The following is an 18,423-nucleotide window of genomic DNA, read 5'->3' as shown; positions in this document are numbered from 1 at the left end:
GCTTCCATTAAACACTCTTCCCAGTATCCTACAGAGGAGCAGACAGGTCTGTTTAGACTTTTCTATAATTTCACAGAAAACTGAAAGTGTTGTTTATATATGTGGCCACACCCAGGGCATGTGGAAGTTCCCAACCCGCACCATAGTTGTGCAGCAACACCAAATCTTTATCCCTCTGTACCACAAGGGAACTTCTGAAAACTACTTTAGAAATGAGGAAGGCTAGGAGAGAAATTTTTAAAAGTTACCACTAACTGAAAATGCATGAGCAAATGATAAATACTTCTTATTCATTAAAATCTATGAATTAAGAAATTTGAAAGCAGAATCTGAAATCCTATGAATTAAATCTTTAAATAATATACAATAAATAATGTAGCATTCCTTGGTAATTGCATGTCCAATTATGCAAACCTACTACAGGGTATTGACAATAAAAGGAATGCTCAACAAATAAATGATTGTTGACTATTTTTTTCAAAAACAGTTACCTATATGATTCTTTCATATAAATTTTTCTAGTACCATTAAAGAAATTAGATATGCAGTTTCAGGAAGTTACCTTTTTTCTTTTTTTTTTATCATTTTGGAATATTTTCAAAAGTTGCAAAATAAACAAAGTTTTTTTCCCCAAATGAATCATTTGAGAATACGTTGTCTTCAATTTAGAACGGTTCATCAGCCTTTTCTTGACTTTTATATAACCTGGAAGGAAGTCACCTTTTAAAAGACTGATTTCAGTTCCCCATACCTATAACATATATATTATTTTGAATTTTATATTTGTATTTTTGTAGTACTTTTTACTGTTCATTTTATTTTTACGTTATGTTTACTGCATTTGTATCTATACTTGTGTAGTTATTTTTATGATACTGCTTTAATAAAATGTGGTATTTGGGAGCACTGCTCAGCATATACCTCTTCTCCTGCCACCAACATTAGCATAGATCCCTGAACGTATCCAGTCACCCCTTCCTCCCTCTGTGATCAAAGGACGGATACTTGACCAAGAAGACAATCCAGAGCCTGACAAGGATGACAGAACTCTTCTCATAAGAAACTACAAAGCAGACCATGCAAAGTTAGGTCACTTGGCCAAGGTTCTGGATTTTTAAGATGATAAAGACACCTGTGTTGAAGGTACTGACTTCTGAGTGGTTAAGATGGGCCAGGTGGTGAAAACAGAGGAAGACAATATGCAGAAAGAGACAATAAATGCAAGAGACAGAAAGAAACAGCGCCACAACTGCCTCGGGTCTTAATGACTTTCCAGTTTCAGTTCCCCAGGAGACCTGGGTGACACAATTCTTGTCCCGCTTTCCATAATGTAACGATGATAAATCTATATTTCCTCTTTAATTTTTAAAAACATATTCTTAAATACACAATTTTAAGACCTCAAAACCCAGGAGAAGTGATTTATCCTCACAGTTAAACACTCAGACTCTGGAATCTGATAGACTATATTCCAAGTCTCGCTCCATTACTTCCATTTTCTTTAGCCTCATATTTCTCCTCTGTACAGGGAGGAAAATAAAATTGCCTATCTCATATAGTCATGAAATAAAATAAAAACGCATTCATAGTGTGTAGAAGAATTAGGCAATAAAAATATTTTTAAGCAAAATAATTGGATTTTATATATCAATGTTATTGCGGTTGAAGTTTAAAGACAAAAAGATAAACGAGTTTCAACCTGACTATACTGGTAGGCTTAATCAACATTTTGGGAAATATCAGACATTCATAAAGATAAGACTGCCCAATACCTCTTAAGGTTTCAAACATTCTGAAACAAAACCCATAACACAGAGATTGGGAGGCAAACCACAGCCTTTTCACTGACCATGTAAGCAGAGACTTTCCCAAAAAAGCACCTGTCATCAAAGCAACACCATGTCCATTTGTGAGCCAGACAAAGCAGATGCATTCCCTGAAAAAAACTGCCGGGTCTTCTTGTCTTGAAAAGAATACTAAAAGAGCTTAGTATAACATCTCAGAGGGGAAAAGAATGCATAACAAGAAAGGTAACTACTGTTATTCTCACTTTCAAAGATGAAAAAGCTGAAGCTATTCGAGGCTTAGCAGTTTATTCTACTTTATACAGCTATTTAAGAGACCTAATGCTCGAAGGCAATTTTAAAGAAAGCTTAAATCCAAAGTTTAAGTAAGTTCTTCAGCACCATCCTAATCTGGATGTCTGTAAAAAGGCACTCATTTCCAAACTCTTAGAGGTGACAACATGCTAATTAAGCGTGAGCTGCTCATGTTTCTCTCTTCATCCCCAAACTGTTAAAGCAAGCGGCATAGTGGCTGAGAGCACAGTCTCGGTCTCCGGAACCGAGATACCCCACATCTACTATCTGTCAGATGATCTTAGTAAGTTACTTTATGCCCTGCGCTTCTGCTTTCTCATGAGTAAAATGATAATAAAAGTCATACATCAAAGGGTTATGAAAATTAATTTATTTCACACGAAGTATGAAGAACTTGGTATAAACACTCAACAATGTCAGCTCTTTCTAGTACTAAGACATTGCTTGTTTTAATGACTTTGATCTTATCATCTAAGATGGATGATGACACTGACACAAAAACGCCGGAGAACACAGGCAAACTGGAATCTGTTTTCACGGAAGAATGAAAAAAAAAAAAAGAGGTAAATTATTTAACAACTGAAAAAATTTCTTCAGATCCCAAATTCAAACATTTAAATTCTATGCTAATGAAAACTTCCAGCTGATGTAGACAGCCTCTCCATTTCAACACAAGCATAACTTTACACTTCCCCTCCACCTCCCAGCACGTTAACTCTCTGCAGTGTTTCTATAGTACAATTTCAGCCCTTAATCCTATTCCCTGAGCTTCCAATATCAAAAACCCACAGTTAATCCCCAGTGTACCTACAATAAATCCAACGATGACCTCCTTAGCATTCTCTTCTCTAAACACCTCAGGGTTTAAATGGCTTCGCAATTACTGTCAACACCTCAAATTTAAGCTAGACCATAGCCTTTTGTAAGCTAACTATGCAACATAACCATTTTTTATGACACGAGTGCAACTGACTGATCAGTTAATATATAAATGATAGATGGACAGAGTCAAACAACTAATTCACAAAGAAACATGTAAAACACATTGTTTTTATGAACTGAAGTCAACCTGCCATTTGTTTTAAGAAACTAATGCATGATCTACATCACAGCTACTCTTCAAGATTTTATCCAAAAATCTCTAACAAAATTACCCATGATTCCATCAGTCTGTTCACTAGTTAAAAAAAAAAAAAAAGTACTGGACTGTCATTAGAAAGAACACCAAAATAAAGAGTCCAAATGACTTACCTTCTCTGTTCTCATTTGGAAAATAAAAGGTAAAAACTTATCGCACAAGGCTATAATGATAATAAAGAATGCAAAGCTTTACAAACTTATGGTGTAAATGTGTTGCTTTTATTGGAGTTAAAACAGGTAGATACTGTGCAACTAGAGAGAGACCAAAATCAAATTCCGGCCTTAGTTTCCTCTACCAAAATCTGCTATTAGGATTTGGTCTTGAATTTCAGAATTCTGAACTCCCAAATAACTACTTAAATGTCTTTCTGCCATCCATGAATTTGTGTGTGATCAATACTCACAAGATCGCATAAATTAATATATGAGGCAAGTCATTCAGATTTAACATAAATATGCTGATTTCACTTTAAGTAGTGATAAGCGCTCAAGATGCAACAAATTAAAAAACCTCCTTTTTTTATTGGCTAAATTTTAGTAAGTCAGAACTTATATAACTAACCAAGATGAAATTACAGAGACCAGATTTACTATCCTCCCCTAAACAACTAAAATACCAGACAAAAATATAAGGAATGACAGTTTTCAAGACACTGAACAACAAGCAACAAGGTACAGGGATTCCCTGAGACAAGAGACAACGTATGTCCTGTGGCTTCCCCAAATTAGTTCCTGTAGAGAACTTCCAGAACAAGGTGCAGGAAGAGAGAACCCAGGCAGAGACTGGGAGTCCTAAATTGAAGAGATGGAACTGGAAGTCTGGAGAAACTAAGGGAGGCCAGAGAGTACAGGACTAGATACCAGAGAAGAAAGATGAGGTGCATGAGAGGGAAGCCTGCCTTGAGTCTTTATGATCAGCTCATGCATGCAAGGGAGCTACAGCAAGCCAAGGAAAAAAGACATGCAAAAGAATTAGAGAAAACAATCCCTGAAGATTACACAGGGCAGGGAAGTGTGCTTGTTCCAACAGGGCAGAGTAGAAAATCTCCAGGTAGGATTCCAAAAAGGGTTTTGCCTCAGTACCAAGGGAATATTATCCCTAGACTAACCTATACATTGGTCCTGCCTGAAAAAGCTTGTAAGTGCTAGCCAAAGGGATCAAATGTTCCAAGCAGCTTAACTCTGTCCTAGAGCGAAGCTTCTAAGAACATTTACAAGAATATACTGAAATACCCAGCATCCAACAAGGTAAAATCTATATTGTTTGGCATCCAATGAAAAATTATGAAGTGCTAAGATATAAAAAAATACAACCCCAAATTAGGATAAATGTCCATTTAAACCAATCTAAAAAAAGGCACAGGGTAAGAGATTAGTAAACAAAGATATTATAACAATTATTGCAGCTATATTCTAGATATTTAGGAAGTTTAGGGTAAATACTAAGCCTGGTAATGGAGATATATAAGATGAAAGCTTTTTTAAAAGATCCAAATCAAAATTCTAAACATGAAAACTAGGATGCAACTAGAGATTATCATATTAAGCGAAGTTAGAAAAAGAGAAACTAATACTATAGGATATTACTTATATGTGAAATCTAAAATATGGCACAAATGAACATATACAGAAAAGAAACAGACTCACAGATACAGAGAACAGACTTGTGGTTGCCAAGGGGGAGGGGAGAGAGAGTGGGATAGACTGCGAGTTTGGGGTTAGTAGATGCAAACTACTATATTTAGAAGGGATAAGCAATGAGGTTCCTATTATACAGCACAGGGAACTATATCCAATCTCTTGGAATAGACCATAATGGAAAAAAATATAAAAAAAGAATGTGCGTGCGTGCGTGCGTGTGTGTGTGTGTGTGTGTGTGTGTGTGTGTGTAACTGAGTCACTTTGTTGCACAGCAAAAATTGGCAACATTGTAAATCAGGTATACTTTAATAAATTAACTAAACATGAAAACTATAATGAATGAGATGAAAAATATACTAAATGAGATTAATGACAGGTTAAACATGGCATAATAAATCAGCAAGCTTAAATACAATAAGCATTAAAAAGACAAAAAAAAATTGGATAATGAGCTATGGGACAACTTTCAAGCAGCCTAACTTAGGTGTAAATCAGAGTCCCTAAGGAATCAAGAAGGGGTGACAAAAAATAATTTCAGAGAAATGATGGCCAAATATTTTCCAAGTTTTGTTAAAACTATACATCCACATATTCCACAGGATCAATAAGTCTCAAGAAAAGAAACACAAATTACACATATTCATAGCATAGTCAAATAACTTAAATATGAGGGGTAAACAGAGCAACTAGAGGAAGGAAAAATGGCACATTACACACAGGGAAATGAAAAAAAGGACTGCAGACTTTTCATCAGATACAATACAACCTAGGGAACACTGCAGCAGCATATTTAAAGTATGGGAAAAAAAAAACCTGTGAGGCTACAAATCTTATCTAGCAAAAGCATCTTTCAAAAATGAAGGCAGGAGTTCCCATCCTGGTGTAGCAGAAATGAATCCAACTAAAACCATGACGTTGCAGGTTCAATCCCTGGCCTCGCTCAGTGGGTTAAGGATCTGGCGTTGCCGTGAGCTGTGGTGTAGGTCGCAGATGCGGCTCAGATCTGGTGTTGCTGTGGCTCTGGCGTAGGCTGGTGGCTACAGTTCCGTTAGACCCTTAGCCTGGGAACCTCCAAATGCCATGGATACGGCCCTAGAAAAAGACAAAAAAAAAAAAAACAAAAAAAAACAAAATGAAGGCAAAATAAAACCTTTTTCATATATACAAACACTAAAAGAATTTAAAACAAGAAGTCCTCTACCACTAGAAATGTTTATTAAGCTCTATAAGCAGAAAAAAAATAATACCAGAGGAAAATCTCTGTCTTCATAAAGGAATAAAGACTGCTGGAAATGTAAGCACATGGGACTATACACTTAGGAAACAGTATTCTAAGGAAGGCAGTAATGAGGTTCAGCATGAGACTTTCTAGAAAAGAAAACGAGAGAGAAACTAATGTATTTTTTTAGAATTTAGGACATTAAGTCTGAGATCCTAGCAGACAAAATGTGAGAATGCAATTCAGGACAAAAGTCAGAGCGAACACACACAGATCATTAAAGCCAGGTGCCTGACTAAAGCTTTCTAGAAAGCAAAAGAAAAAGAAGCCCAAGGACAAAATCTCACAGACGAGTCTGCTGGTTTCCGGTTATACACGTAAGGAGCTTGAAAAATGCCACCCCATCCTAACCAGTGAAAAGCTAAACAAGTATACGGGAGGACATGACAAACGGCTGCCCCTAGGCCTGGAGGGCTGACAAGAGAACACAGGGAGTCTCAGCCCACCTTAACTGGAAGAGAGACGGAGGAACAGAAACTGCCGAGGGAACCAGTGCTGCAGTAGGAAAACCTGAACAGGCCCCAAATGGAGTCACTTATGCTAAGCTCCACATCACCAAACCAAGACTTACTAATTACAGCTTTGGCCTCTCCCAGAAATGGAATCTTAAACCAGTAAAGCAGGAATTACCTGGTCAGCAGTGAATGAGCTAATCTACCTAACAGATTGCCGCCATCCCTAAAGGAAGGTGACCTTGCCACAACACAACCCATCTGCTGCTATTGGTATTAACTTCCCTGTCCAACTCCTTACTGCTTAGGAAAGTCATTTTGTACAGCGCCTCAGACCTCCCTTCAATCTGCTAGACTGATGCTGCCCAAATCATGAATCACTGAATACAGACAATAAGATCTTTTAAATTTACTCATTTGAATTTTACTTTTTAACAGTATTGGTGGCAGCAGTGGGATCCAGAGGAAACTTCAAAAGGCTTTGGGTATAAGAAACATAGGCAAGGGTCGCACCTGTGACCTCTATTTTCTCACTGTTTCTCAGAGCTATAAGTTTCTCTCAGGTCTAAGCTCTGCTCTCTTTGCGTCGAACTCCTGATTTAACTGGCTTTGCAGTTCAGGGAAGGTCAGCTTGAGCCAGCAGATGCTTCCACTTAGAATCCAAACCCTTAGGCCTTGGTTCAGTCCCCAGCTTCCATACTGGGAGCTGCTGGCAGTGGTTCAGTCCACAGTTCCCCATTTGATCAGAATCCCCATTCCCACCAGCGGCTGGGTCTGCTGCTTCAGTCCTTTCCCCAGTCTCCAGTTCCACACTGGGCACTGCTTATGGTGCCCACAAGGCCTTCTCTTGGCCAGGTTACTAGTGGTCTCTGTTTACCCACGAGGGAAAGGCTGATGTGAATGATAATCTCAAAAGCTAAAGCCACAAAATCGGTCATGAGTTGAGCACTTTAAAGCTGTTAAGAGCACTCACCACTTACCTAGACTCCTATGTCAAAAGTTTTAGTTGGTCACAGAATAGTTTAGATCAAGTCCTTCGTCAACCGCCAGAAAATTTCCATGAAAGGAGGTACTCTGTCCAACACCACACAACTGCCCAACCCCAAAGCACATCCCCCTTAGGTATCAATTTGATTTCAAGAGACTAAGGCTTAGCTAGAGAAATGGGATCCTTAAAAGTTCCAAAAAGTTGAGCATGCCCCCTTCCAGCACACCCAAATACATTATGTCTAAGAACTGCAGTCCCAGAAGCTGGAGACAACCTAGAATTACAACAGCTATTATGGGGAATATTCCAAGTGGACAAGATCATTCATTTAAAAAGTACACTTGAAAGTGAGGGCTCTCAAATCAAACAGGGACAGGATACCAATTTTAATTGGTATGCAAAAGCCTTCACTGAAAGATTTGTTGCAAAAAGCTAATGAAAAATATAACACACAAGAAGTACCTGAAACAAAAGACGATACGACTGATGTGACTGTGAAGCTTCCCCCCCACCCCATCTTCCTTTTTCCCTGAGGACTCCCATTCTAATTCTCTATCTGAATTGCCTTTCCACTCTGAAGAGACCGTTAAATAGTTACCTTTTAAAATAAGACCACCAGAGGCTGCAGGCAGTCCTCTTCACGTATCTTTCACCTCTTGGTCAAAGACCAAACCAAGGCCCACAGTTAAAGAACTTCCTAAACCCAGGGGGGAAATTCCCGAAAGTTAAGAACTGAGAGTTCTTATGGAGTCTATGATCTTGTGCTGCCAGATCTTTAGCAGCTCATGCACATGCTGACAGGACCTGGTGAAATCCAAATACACACACAGGGAAGAGAATGGCACAACCCCAAGGACGGTTTCTGAGATGCTCCATCTTCGAGGTGGTCCTTTCCTTTACGGAACAGAGAAAGCTCACAAAAGAGCAACCCACCTTTTTAAAGCTATTCCTAGACTTTCCTCCCCGGACTAACTGGTTTACTACTTTCATATGCAAAAAGAGATGAATCTGTGAGAGACTTTGAAGCCCATCTGGAAGCTCTTTTCCTACAGCATTCTGAGTTCCACACAAAAAAATCATGTCACCTAACCTGCTCTAGCTGCCCTATCTGTAAACAGATTATCTCTGGAGATTAGTGAATTAATAAAAAGGCAAAAGATAGGATGGGAAGCCACTGGTCTGACTGAACTCATGACCACAGCTGAGCACTTTAAAAGAACTGTAGAGGAGTTCCTTTGCTGCACAGCAGGTTAAGGATCCAGTGTTGTCACTGCAGCGTCTCGGGTCACTGCCATGGTTGCAGGATCAATCCCTATCCCGGCAACCTTCACATGTTGTGGGGGCAGCCAAATCAATAAATAAAAGAACTCTGGAACAAGCCTGTAAACAAAAGTCTGCCAAGCTATCAGCCTTATAACTACAATAGCTCCAAGGCCAGAAACCAAAAATAACACCTGGGCCTCTTTCACTGTACACCCCTAGGGATCCATCGTCTAGATGCAGGCCCAGGAATCAGTGTCTCATTTGTAACCAATTTGGACACTGGAAAAAAATACTGTCCTCAAAGGTTTTATGCAAACACTTCAACACCAACTTCAACTACCAAAGGGGTGCCCCCACATGGATCCCTCCTAGAACTGACAAGTTTCAGAGGAATTTTTCAGTAAACTGCTACCAGTAATTTCCATAGGCAACCAAGGGAAAACTAAAATGAAAACTGATGGAAAATTCTGCCAAATCCTCGTAGGTACTGGAGCTACACTTCCTACTTTAAACCCTACTCTCATGGAACAAACAAATCCCTCAGAGTAAAAGAGAAGTTTCTATAATGGGGATATTCAATAAAATCCAAAGAGAGTTTCTAGCTCAACCAGTACAAGTGGCTCTGGGACCCTTCTCTGAAAAACATTCCTTTTTGCTATGTAATTCAGCTCCAAGTAATCTATTCAGTAAAAATCCCCTTTCTAAACGAAAAGGGCTAATATGCTTTGTCTCCAATGGCGACACCTTAGAATTTTCTGACAAAACTGAATCTGATCTTTCATGTTCCTCACAATCTGTCCATGATACAGAAGAGGAAGAATTTGGGGACTTCCTATCACGGCTCAGTGGTTAATGAACTTGACTAGAAACCATGAGGTTGCAGGTTCGATCCCTGGCCTCACTCAGTGGGTTAAGGATCTGGCGTTGCTGTGGCTCTGGCGTAGACCGGCGGCTACAGCTCCGATTAGACTCTTAGCCTGGGAACCTCCATATGCTGCAGGTGCGGCCCTCAAAAGACAAAAGACCAAAAAAAAAAAAAAAAAAAAAAAAAAAGAAAAAGAGGAAGAATTTAAGCAAAAAATCCCTAATTTAATCAAGGTAACCCCCAAAAAATCTGTGGACTACCTCTATACTGGCATTAGAAAAATAAAAGTATAGAACCTATAAAAATTCATACACACACACACACACACACCTCTCCTTCAAAAGCCTCAACATCTATCACACCTGCGGCCACACGAGGCCTTACACCCAAGTAAAAGACATAATCGCCAGGGGCTAACCATTCCCTGTACCAGCCCCTGTAACATCCGGATCTTGCCAGTCTGAAAACTTGAGAGCATTAACCAGACAGCTATTCCCCATTTCCCACTTGTTCCAAATCCAAGCATTCTTTTGTCACAAGTTCCACCTCAACTCACTGTTGAGGATCCGTGTCCGGCCTTCTTCAGCATCCTCGGAGACTCCAATAGCCAATTATCTATTTGCCCTCATGAATCAGTAATATACCTGGACAGTCATGCCTCAAGGATTCACTGAGGCCCTTTATTTCCCCCAAGTGCTCCACCAAAATTTAAGTACCCTCGAGTTCACCAGGAAAGCAATCCTTCTACAGTGTGTAAACAACCTCTTGCTATGTCCAGTTACCAAAGAGGCATCCATAAAGGATTCCATTCATTTGCAGCAATAGGCAGCTGAAAATGGACATAAAGTCTGAAGGAAAAAATCTATAATTATCTTTAGATGTTGTTCATTACCTAGGTCAAAATCTAAGCTCTAAAGGAATCAGCTGTCCTTAAAAAGAATTAAACTAATCCAAGAATTTCCTGGGCCCACAACCAAGCAACAGCTTTGTGGATTCCCAGGCCTGCCTGGCTATTACAGACTATGGATTCCTAATTTCTATCAGCCTTCCCACTCTATGAACTTACTAAATTTTCAGTCCCTGAACCTTTTCTTTGAAAAGATAAACATGCCTTTTTAAGACTAAAATTAAGTGCTGCAAGAACCTCCTGCCCTAGGATTACCTAACTATTCAAAGTCTTTGACCTTTTTTGTGCTCAAACAAGATAACAAGCCCTGAGTGTTCACTCAAGACCATGGTGACAAAACACAGGCCTACTTCCTATTCCAGCATATAACTCAATTCAATTATTTGTGCCTCTCCTAACTGCCTTAAGGCAAGAGCTGCAGCTGCAGAGTCAGTAGAAGCCTCAGCAGATTTAATCCTAGGAAATGACATTTATTTACAAATTCCACATGCTGTCCAGTCTTCTTAATTCTGAATTGACTCAGCATTTCTCCACAAACAGCCTAAGCTCTCAGGAGATCCTTCTGCTTTCAGCACCTAATCTGCATCTTAAACACTGCAGTGTTTACTTCTGCTTCACCACTATCCCCGCCTGATAGGGTAAAGGCCATGCCTTCAAGGTAGTAACATCCCATTTCCTGACACCAGTTTATGAGATGCCCCTTTGACTAACACTGATCCAATTTTGTTTACTGATGGATCATAACGTAAAAGTGAAAATGGGTATTTCCCAGCTGGCGAAGCTGTCACTACTCGAAATGAATGACTTGAGACGGGAAACCTCCCGTAAGCTAAATCAGCCCAATAACAGAGCTCCATGCCCTTACTGGAGCATGTCAAGTTATCAGAAGGACTAATTATTAACATTTACACTGACAGTTGATGTGCCTTTGGTGTCATCTATGATTTGGGGATGTTGTGGTAACAAAGGGGTTTTCTTACATCCACTGGGACTCTAATTTAAAAAACAGTCAAGTAAAGGACCTCCTTGCTGCCATTCTCTTACCTTCTGAAATTGTACCAAAATTGAGGCTCACACTAAAAGAACTGAACTTGACTCTGAGGAAAATACCCTGGCCAACCTTCATGTAGACCACAGCAACAGAATCTATAAAGATTGTGACACATACAAATAAAGTCCATTTTGCGTCTGCAAACACTGACCCCCTTTGTCGCCAGACTTTGCCATAATGATGTCCTCACAGCACGGCAACAATCTGCTCCTGAATCAGAGAAACCATGATGGGCAAACAATGGTTGTGAATTAAACGAAGAGATGGGGCCACAGAAACCCAAGACGGCCACTTGGTCCTCCCTGGCTCATTGGCGAATCCCATGTTTCAGATTTCCTCTACCCACCATGGTGCAATTAAGATGACTCAAATTATGAATAAACATGAGTGAAGAGACTTCTATAAAACTGTGAAGACAGTTCACCACCAATGTCTGACCTGTCAAGTCCACATCCTGGGAAAACCATTTTTGTTTCTAGAGGCCTCAAAGGGCCCTGTGGATCCTTTGAGCACCTGCAGCTGGACTTGATTCAACTCCAACCAAGTATGAGTTATCCAAATGTTCTTGCTACTGTATGTATGTTTTCCAGATGGGCTGAAGCCTTCCCTTGCCGCAGGCCAATGCCCTCAGAGTGGCAAAGAAACTGTTAGAAAATGTGTTTCCCACTTGCATGACTTCCACAATCTCCAGTGATCAAGGCATCCACTTCGCTATGCAAATCATCCCAGCCTTAATAAAAACCCTGCAAATTTTGCCACAACTACTAGATTCCCATGGCCTAAGGTATAGCCTCTAGATCTTGCTGACCATTTGCAGTAGTTCTTTCAGGAAACAAACTCACTTCACATATGCAACTGGTATATAACTTCTGCTGATCCCTTATCATATGCTTATGTGGCCACTTACTGTAAGTCCTTGACATCTTATGCTAAAGCTCAGCAGCAGCAGGTTAAAAAAGCTTTCCCAGATCCCAATTCAAAGGCTATTGCTGGTCACTTTGGAGCCTGGTGACTGGTATTGCGGAAATGTCATCAGAACACAGCCCTAAGCCCCACTGGAAGGGATCTTACTCCTGACCATGGACACTATTATGAAACCAGAAGGCACTAAAACGTGCGTACACATTTCACAGCTGAAGAAGGCTCCACCTGACATCTGCTCCTGTGCAAACACTGGAGACCTCCAAATCAGGTTGACTAGGAAGAGAAGTAGCCAAGATTGAGGTAGACGTTGCTGGATCAAGACGTCATACTTCGACTAAATATGAAACTCTTTCTTCTTCTCTTTCTTTCCTTTACTCTGGCATTATTGGCCTGTAAAGATAATGCCATCGCCATATGTTCCTGGCCACTCCTGAGAGAGGCAACCCTTCAGACTAGACTGCTGGATTTCTTTTTTTTCTTTTTTCTTTTTTACTTTTTAGGGCCACACCCGTGGCATGTGGAGGTTCCCAGTTTAGGGGTTGAATCAGAGCTACAGCTGCCGGCCTACATCACAGTCACAGCAACTGGGGATACGAGACACGTCTGTGACCTACACCACAGCTCACAGCAATACCAGATCCTTAACCCACTGATCGAGGCCAGGGATTGAACCTGCATCCTCATAGATCCTAGTCAGGTATGTTAAGCCCTGAGCCACGAAGGGAACTCCCAGGCTGCTGGCTTTCTAATCAAAAACTCTCTGTCTGGAGTTCCCGTCGTGGCGCAGTGGTTAACGAATCCGACTAGGAACCATGAGGTTGCGGGTTCGGTCCCCGCCCTTGCTCAGTGGGTTAACGATCCGGCGTTGCCGTGAGCTGTGGTGTAGGTTGCAGACGCGGCTCGGATCCCGCGTTGCTGTGGCTCTGGCGTAAGCCGGTGGCTACAGCTCCGATTTGACCCCTAGCCTGGGAACCTCCATATGCCGCGGGAGCGGCCCAAGAAATAACGACAAAAAGACAAAAAAAAAAAAAAAAAAAACAACCTCTCTGTCTGTGATGCCAAAGGCTCCCTTGGTCCTCCCTGTGACTAATTTTTCTTCTATTCCCAATGTCAGCATAAACTACAAAAAAGAAAGGGACAAACTACAATCGAATCCTCTTAGAAGTGACTTAACGGAGTCTAACTTTGATGGCCAGCACACTCACTGCTGTGTTTTAACCTTTCTCCAATTATCATTGTACTTATCCAATTAGACACAGATACCTATACACATCATCATATGTTTGCACCCCCACATTCTTAAGATTATCTAAATTGGATCTGCCCAGATCACAAAAAGATCTCACCAGGGGCACCCATCTTTGCAAGGAATTTAGAACCTTTCTAATTTTTTTTTTTTAAATTTCAGGCTAAGAGACTTATTTCCTGAATGTACTGAAAACCTAACTGCCCCATGGTTTGAACAAGCAAATGCAACAAGCCCTGTGAATGATTTCATCAACCACACCACCTTAGGGAGAGTGGTTTGTGGCCCAAGAGGATTAAGCTTTGTCTGTGGTGGTTCTCATTCTCATTGGACATGTGAACACCTAGATGTCTGGCATGTAACTAAGTAATGCCTCTTTGGAGATCGAACTGCACCCCTAATTGTCTACAAAGTTAGACACCTCACTGGTCAACTTCCCTGAATTTACATCAAGTCAGAAGAAACCTAACAGGAAATGTTTAAGATTCAGGATTCCTTTGGCAGACCCCTTGTTCCCTGGTTAAGAGTGAGTACAAATGAGTCTATGATCAGGAACTTCTCCTTATCTACGAAAATACTGCAGAATCCACTGCAAGAGCAATAGCTGCCCAACAAAATCCTTAACTCTCTGGCCAATGTTGTTCTTGATAATAGGATAGTCCTTGCTTATCTTTTACTGAACAAGAAGGTGCCTGTGCTGTGGCCAACACCACCTGCTGCAGCTGGATTAACACTTCAGGGGAAGCTGAAACTCAGCTACATAAGATCCCAGAACAAGCCACTTAGCTTAAGAAAGTAATTGCTTCAACAGAGTCTTTCTTTGACTTACTTGACTTTGAAATTAAAAGTTTGGGTCTTGGGGACCATGGCTCCAAAATATACTTCAGACATTAAGAATTACCCTGCTTATAATAATCTTAACAGTCTCCCTGGTTATGCTGAATTCTCTCAAAAGCTTTAAATGCTTTTGAGAGAATACAGCAGCTGCTAACTATGAAACAAATGATCTCCCTAAGACTGGAACATCAGAAAAGGTACGAAGAGAATGACCAACTTAAAAAAATGTGAACCTGAAGTTGTGACCTGTGAATATCACACAGAGGATCAGCAAAAACTGCAGGAACTTCAGAGCAGCAGCTGGCAGCAGCACTAAGGACTTAAATTTTGGTGACATTTCTCAGGCTGAGGGTCTGCTCAAAAGAAGGGAACTATTAAAAACAAGACAACAGGAGTTCCCGTTGTGGCTCAGTGGAAACAAATCTGACCGGTATACATGAGGATGCGGGTTTGATCCCTGGCCTGGCTCACTGGGTTAAGGATCCAGCATTGCCGTGAGCTGTGGTGCAGGTTACAGACATGGCTCGGATCCCAAATGGCTGTGGCTGTGGCTGTACAGGCCACTGACTACAGCTCCAATTCGACCCCAGCCCAGGAATCTCCATATGCCACGGGTATGGCCCTAAAAAGACAAAAAATAAATAAACAAAAACAAGACAACAACTGTTAAAAACATGACAATGGGCCCATAATGGAGTCACTTATGCTAAGCCCCACATCATCAAGACTTAACAATTATTGTTTTGGTGTCTGCCAGGAATGAATCTTAAACCAATCAATCAGGAATTACCTGGTCAGCACAACTTAGGTAATCTGCCTGCCAGACACATGCTGTCCCCTAAAGGAAGGTGACCTTCACACACCAATCTGATTCCTTGTTCTGCTCTCAGTCTGCCTACCAGGCTGAACATTACAAAGGTCCACAGGAAAACTTCGACTGAATTCTTCAGATATTAAAATTAGGGAAATTCAGGAAATTTACTACTAAAAAGAAAAAAAAAAACCCGTAACAATCAATGAAAGGGTCAATGAGTGTCATTTTAAGTTAATATAAAAAATACTCTTAAGCTACATTACTTCTAAAGAATAGACAGGAAAAAAATCACTCAACTCTGGGGAAAAGGAATAGAAAAATGCCTGAGTCTCTGTCATATTACTAGAAAACAAACTATACCACGTAAAAAGACTGAGATATTAAACTAAGCTGAAATAGATCCAACCAAATTTTACTAACAAAACAAAGCTTTGTACAAACTTAGATCAATTTTTTTTTTTCTTTTTAGGGCTGCACCTATGGCATATGGAGGTTCCAAAGCTAGGGGTCAAATGAGAACTACAGCTACCAGTTCCATGGCAATGGAAGATCCAAGCTGCATCTGTGACCTACACCACAGGCATGGCAATGCCATATCATTAACCCACTGAGTGAGGCCAGGGATTGAACCTGCATCCTTGTGGATATTACTTGGATTCGTAACCCACTAAGCCACAACGGGAATTCCAAACTCGGATCAATTTAATAACAGCTTAGTAAAGGAGCCAAACGCAAGACAACAGAAAGCAGACTGTGATGAGACACATGTGGAGGTAATCACATAGCCCCATTTGCCTGGGACACACCTCATTTACATATGTTGTCCTGGTTACCAGCACTCCCTTTCACGCTCAGAAGTATTCTGGTATGGATGATGAATTTTATGGTTATCCTGTCTATAATAACAATATAGACAAATAACAGTACAGTATCTTTACTGTAACAAAATTAATGTTACAGTAGAGGTACAATTTTATTTAATTCATTTGTGAAATGAGAATAAACAGGTACTGTACCCACCCAAACTCAGAGATGTTTTAGAATATGAGAGTATGTGAAACGTGCTAAACTCTCCAAAAAAAAAAAAAAAAAAAAAATCACCCAAATGCAATGCCATGCTGTGATGCTGAAAATGCCCAGGAAAGGAGGGGGAGGAGAGAAGCAGGACTGGCAGTACCATCAGGCTGAAACTGGAGGAGTGCAGATGCAGCCCTGATGCACACGCCCACACCTCTGCCCCCTTCCAGTCTGTGACAGTATTTCAGAAAAAACTCTCTGCAAGGTAAATTAAAAATTAATAGAACAGGAATGGGAAACAATAGCTTTTTTATTTTTGTTTTTGGGGAAATAATATTTTGAAATGAAAATATAAAATTATCACTTGATATGACTAAGGAAAGCAGAAATAATTTGGAGGAAGGGGCTACATTTTTACCAGCTGAAGCAGGGGTTGCGGCAATTCCCAGAAAGAGCCAAAAGGTCCTGGGTTGAATGCTTCAAGGCCATAAAAGAAATTTCAGAAGTTTTTAGCTCTTTACAGACAGAACTCATACCATAGACCATTCAATTACAGTTTATAACTGGTTGCACTTAAGAGCATTTATTTGCCATTTGAATCTTTCCACAGAGCATTTAAGTTCGTACAACAAAAGTCTAATATTTAATCTCTATGTAACTGAACTATATAGAACCTATGGTGCTTCTCAAATGATCTGTGACTAAGGAAGCATCAAGAAGAAGGAACCCATTATAACAAAGCAGAGATTGAAAGGGTAGAGGTGAGACAGTCTGGAAGGTAAGAAAAGAGAAAGTCTTCTAGTTTCTACGATGGTTACTTCAAAAGAGGAGGTATATGAATCGAAACACTCTGGGAGAATTCGTTTCATCAAATACCATAAAGAGAAAGATAATAACAGCAGCTGGTAAATGAGTTGGAAAGGTAAGAGGCAGAGGAGGAAGTCCAGTAAATAAGTACTATAATTGTCCAGGGAAGACATAAGAGCCCAGGTACTCAAGTAAATAAATGCTGAGGCAGGATAGGAACTTTAGAATTTAAGAAATATTCTATTTATAATTATATAACTATACTCTGAGACATTTTCTTAAGATCTGTCTCAAAATTTTATAGTGATTCTTAACCATTCTAGGCTACAGAGTCATCTTACTTTAACACAAGCAAAGAATCCTCTCCCCAGAAAAAGACATGCATAGCCCTGTTTTACAGTCACTGCATGTCCAAGACTTCCTGTAGAAACTATTAAGCTATTTTTAAGGTGAGACTTGGCAGTATTTCCACCTTAAAAAGTAGAAGGGGAGGAAACAATGTCTTTCCCAAGCCAAATATAAAGTCTGCTTTTATAAAAACTGTTACAAAAGTCTGGTGGAAAAACAACTGTACAATTTATGAAAGTACAAAGTGGACATCAGAATCATGGAAAGACTTGTTAAAACGTTTCCGATTCAGTAGGACTGGGATGGGGCCTGAGAATTTGCATTTCTAATGAGTTACTGCTAGTCCCAGGAGCATACTTTGATTCCTTCCAGCAGTCTTCCAAAGCTTCACCAGCTTCGTTTTCATCCACCTCTCTCCCTTGAGGCCCAAAGATACGGCTGCAGTGATTGACTCTGTCCTGTGGGCTCACTGCCTTTTCTTTCCTCATTCTGTAGGCCAAATAAATGCAAAGGAGAAGACTATCCTAACCTTATTTCTGCCTTGCTTCCAAAACATGCACACAGCCTCCATATTATTTTGACTAGTTCCAGCTATAGATAAGACCATGTGAACACAGAAGAGGCAGTCAAAGTGATGAACAGATATTGGTCCTTAACAGATTGTGATGCGTTGCAGACTATCAAAATACTGTGCACAAACCCTAAGAGATGAGGGAAGGGTGTTTCTTCCACAGACTCCTATTTA

The 18,423-nt window shown here is 40.2% G+C and overlaps 1 protein-coding gene across 2 annotated transcripts in view; it reads right to left on the bottom strand.

Annotated features, from left to right (window-relative positions):
- The window catches only part of STIM2 (stromal interaction molecule 2), a 153,066-nt gene that overhangs the window by 61,580 nt on the left and 73,063 nt on the right, over positions 1-18,423 (bottom strand).

Source organism: Sus scrofa, chromosome 8 (assembly GCF_054392235.1).
Source record: "Sus scrofa isolate SSC_HxYL_T2T_F1_AM1 chromosome 8, Sscrofa_HxYL_maternal_Yorkshire_Landrace_v2.0, whole genome shotgun sequence".
NCBI lineage: Eukaryota > Metazoa > Chordata > Mammalia > Artiodactyla > Suidae > Sus > Sus scrofa.
Note: the sequence above shows the minus strand (reverse complement) of the source record. Positions and strands in the feature narration are given on the sequence as shown.